Below are 5,007 nucleotides of genomic sequence, written 5' to 3' on the forward strand. Positions count from 1 at the left end.
ATGAAAAAATGAGAAACGGAAGTGATGTTACCTGCCCCATCAAGTAACATCACTTACTTGCCTTTTTGCCTGTCCTTCATAATATCTAAACCGTTTCCCACAAAGGGACAACAAAGAGGGGGACATTACACTTTGATGTGGGGCTCAGATTTCACTTGCGCCTTCCAAATCACCTCTCTCGCAACTCCTACTACGATGAGAAAGCAATGAAGGAAAAAACGGATCTTGTGAATTTTCTGAAAGTCCTCTCTCCCCCCCCCCCCCGTTCGTTTGCGCAAAATTTTTTTTTCATATTCGTTTTCTACATATTTTTTTTACACCTGGTAGGCTGTTTTATTTATTTATTTTTATTTATTTATTATTATTTTTTTTTTTTTTTTAAGTGACCGGGGCTTAAAATGTGTATTAGCCCGTTATACTGTAGGCATGGCAAGGCGGCGAGCTGGCTGAAACGTTAGCAGGCCGGGCGAAATGCTTAGCGGTATTTCGTCTGCCGTTACGTTCTGAGTTCAAATTCCGCGGAGGTCGACTTTGCCTTTCATCCATTCGGGGTCGATAAATTAAGTACGTGTTACGCACTGGAGTCGATCTAATCGACTTAATCTCTTTGTCTGTCCTTGTTTGTCCCCTCTATGTTTAGCCCCTTGTGGGCAATAAAGAAATAAGAAACTTAAACACGCCGAGCGAAATGCTTAGTGGTATTTCGTCTGTCTTTACATTCTGAGTTCAAATTCCGCCAAGGTCGACTTTGCGTTTCATCCTTTCGGGGTCGATAAATTAAGTATCAGTTGCGTATTGGGTCGATCTAATCGACTGGCCCCCTTCCCAAAAATTTCAGACTATGTGCCGAGAGTAGAAAAAAATATATATTGTATGCCTGGTACAGTATGATATATTTCAAGTTGATTAATAGAATGAAACAAATCCTACTTTAAAGACATATTAATTTAAATCTGTTAAAGGAATTTAGTTCTTTACTTTTCATAGTTTATTTCATTTTTATTTTTTTAAAAATATATTTAGACTGTCTCCAGAAAACTGAAAAATTCAGAAATCCGCGCAACTTTGGTCCCACGTTTGCCCGATATTCAGTCCGGTATTTCATATCGATGTGATTTATAGGATTTTTGCTAAAACTGAAGCGATTACATCATGGAAGATTTCTTTGCTTTTAAAACCATGCAAAAACTATTAAATCCATTTTAAATTCATTTTATAAACAATGAAAACTGCAACTATGAGGGTCGGCTGATAAGTTCACAGGCTGACAGTGGCGGTTCGTAAATGAAATTAGTCGGGGTGCTGCTCCAGAAAATTCTTAGCCTTTGTTTTAATATTGTGTAAAAGGAGACAAATATATAAAATGAATATTTATACGTAAACTTGACCTGTTCGCGTTTTAGACACTGCCGGGTAGTGTGTTTAATTTATTCACTGAACACCGCCGCGAATTTCCCCTAGTTTTTCAAAAATCCCCCCCCCCCCCCCGCCTCACTAGATCACAAAATAAGGGGGAGAATCTGGCCTATTTTTCAAATCCCTGGCAGCAACACTGAAGCTGGAAGCAGGATAATAATCTAATTCTACACTTTATTGCATTCAAGAATATAAACACGATTTTAAGCACAACACACGCGGAGTCAAAACGAAACACTTCCTTTTACCGGAACGCAAGAGTCAGCACTGTCGTTCACGCAGGACTCTCTCTCCCTAGCGTGAAGCTTCCTATCTCGACCAAGTGAGCATGCGCACAACAGCCAAAAACTGTGTCGCTAGAATAGTGAAGCGCCCAATTCCATACAAGGATTTTTGTATTCTTTTTTTTTTTCATAGACTAGGGGATGGCTACTGACATTAAGCTTAAGGATTATATAATGCACAAGTATAAAGAAATATTTAAAGAAAAAAGAACTCATATTGAATGTTATCGATAATATCGAGTGGAAATAGGGGGTGCTGTAGGTCTGCAGTGCCTGTACATGAGCCGCCGCTGCAGGCTGACCAAGTTTCTCTCATGGAATGTGACTAAGTGAGGTTTATTTCTCTACATAATCCTTCTTGTGGTCCACATAGATTTCGTTGGTGGTACTTGTCTCAGTTGTAGCTTTTGGTGGCCTTGAAGAGGTCAGAAGGGTCAAGTGGCAAAGATATTATTCTGCTTAGCGAAGGCATCTGGCAAATGTAACTGCTGTCACTCACAGAAAAACTATTGTTTTACCGTGAGAAAAGTGCTGTGGAACTGTTAAGTGAAATTTGGCGATCGAGGATCGAATCCACGCTATGCTTGCTTGAAACCACTACACACACACACACAAGCAAATTAGCTATTTGTAAAATTTCACGAGGATCCTTTTTAAAACGGGGGCCACATTTTTCATTAATGTTTTACGTAGTGTTTTTGGTACCGAAAGACTTTCAAACTTCGTATACTTATCTATTTTGTGTTATAGAACAGAAAAATATTTTTGTATTCGAATTTATTACATGTAAAAAATTGTCTTATTTCGATAATTTCAACCAATCACTGACGTCCACTCAGCCGATATACATTAAGTGCCGACTACATAAACAAACGATTCTTCGTTTTATTTGCTTTTTTCATTTTAAATTTGCTTTAACCCTAACCCTAACCCTAACCCTAACTCTAACCCTAGGGTTAATTGTTTCAGAATCGTTTCTTTATGTAGTCGGCACTTAATGTATATCGGCTGAATGGACGTCAGTGATTGGTTGAAATTACAGAAATACAACAACTTTAACATGGAATAATTTATGGATTTCTTTTTTTTTTAAGAAGACTAAGAGAAAAAGATGTTTTATATGACACATTCTACCAGTGTTCCAAGTTTCAAAGTGTTTCGTTAATGAAAAATGTGGCCCCCGTTTTAAAAAAGATCCTTTCACGAAAAGATCAGTGTAGTAACTATACTAACCAGTAAAGTTAATCGCCACATCAAAGTGGCTGTTCCATGTTACTACTAGTTTAACTCCAGGCAGATCTTCCGCCAGCTGGTTATCGGTGCGGCGGCGCTGCACCCTGTACATACAGATATGTAACTAGCAAGGGAGCATTGTTTACAATATATTTCTGGCTGGAGCGGGTGTATACGAGATTCAGGAAATAAGTACTATATTTAAACTGTAACGTACTCGGATCGATTTATTCGACTAAAACCCTTCAAGGCAAGTCCCAGAATGATCACTGTTCAGTGACTGAGACAAGTATAAGTTGAAAGATAACTACATCAGAGAAAAAGAAAGGGGAATAAAAGATATATAAATGATATAATTTGTTAGTGTTATGTTATACGTTGTTGTTGTTGTTGGCACTCCGTCGCTTACGACGACGAGGGTTCTAGTTGATCCGATCAACGGAACAGCCTGCTCGTGAAATTAACGTGCAAGTGGCTGAGCACTCCACAGACACGTGTACCCTTAACATAGTTCTCAGGGAGATTCAGCGTGACACAGTGTGACAAGGCTGGTCCTTTGAAATACAGGCACAACAGAAACAGGAAGTAAGAGTGAGTGAATGTTGGGGTGAAAGAGTACAGCAGGGTTCGCCACCATCCCCTGCCGGAGCCTCGTGGCGCTTTTAGGTGTTTTCGCTCAATAAACACTCACAACGCCCGGTCTGGGAATCGAAATTGCGATCCTATGACCGCGAGTCCGCTGCCCTAACCACTGGGCCATTGCGCCTCCACTATGTAATACGAACTTATATATAAAAGGAAGGAAATTTAATATGAACGCTGGTTGTTGTGACTTAGCTTCGTTGGGTACTACTAAAGCAGCGCGGATCCGAACGCGCAGTCGCGCTAGCTAGTCGTGAGTGGTCGATCCTAACCCTAACCCTATTCCTAACCCTAACCCTAACCCTAACCCTAACCCTATTCCTAACCCTAACCCTATTCCTAATCCTAACCCTAACCCTAACCCTATTCCTAACCCTAACCCTAACCCTAATCCTATTCCTAACCCTAACCCTAACCCTAACCCTATTCCTAACCCTATTCCTAACCCTAACCCTAATCCTATTCCTAACCCTAACCCTAACCCTAACCCTAACCCTATTCCTAACCCTAACCCTAACCCTAACCCTATTCCTAACCCTAACCCTAACCCTAACCCTATTCCTAACCCTAACCCTAACCCTAACCCTAACCACGTATTCATTTGCACACGCGGGTTAGAGATAGGGTTAGGGTTAGGATCGACCACTCAAGACTAGCTAGCGCGGACGCGTGACTGTGCGACTGCGCATTCGGGTCCGCGCTGCTTTAGTAGTACCGCTTCGTTGGGTGTGTATCTTACTTGCACAAAGAAATCTTCTTCGTTCCTGTTGATATATCAAAACTATAAGACTTTTAACTCATAAAGTATCAGGTAAGTGAAAATCAGCATATTTGATAACCAGATTATTAAAAAGGGCATCCATGCAAAAAAAAAAAAAAAAAAATGTTCTGCGTGGCACCGTGGGTAGGTGTCTTCTACTATAGCCTCGGGCGTCGAAAGAATTTACGGCGGCGACCACCAAATAAGCACGCCAAAGAAACACGCACAAAGTAACAAACACACAGCAACAAACACAAACACTGCCCTAATTTGAACGATCGGTGGTTTTACTCTGAATTAAGAACGTGGGATTTTGAAAATTTTCCTCGTCCACTAATGCTACACTAATGTTAAGAATATGGCTATAACCAGGAATAAAATGTATTACATGAAAAATATTCGTTTCGGTAATTCAGAAAAGGCGAGCGAGTTAGGTTTTTATACTCTCCCTGCTCGTTACTCCGCTTTTATTTACAAAAAGCAATTTAAAACCTTTTCTATCTGTGAGTATCAAAACATTATCTATTACCTTGGTTGCTTATTGGTGTATTTCGAAGGAAAACAAACAACTGAAATAAAAATGCTATCTGAACCGTATTATTTTAAATGTCACCCCACTCAACAAAAAGAAGAAAAAAAAAAGAAAGAAAGAAGAAAAACAATTTAGTCTCC

Source organism: Octopus bimaculoides, chromosome 11 (assembly GCF_046866305.1).
Source record: "Octopus bimaculoides isolate indiv1 chromosome 11, ASM4686630v1, whole genome shotgun sequence".
Taxonomy (NCBI): domain Eukaryota; kingdom Metazoa; phylum Mollusca; class Cephalopoda; order Octopoda; family Octopodidae; genus Octopus; species Octopus bimaculoides.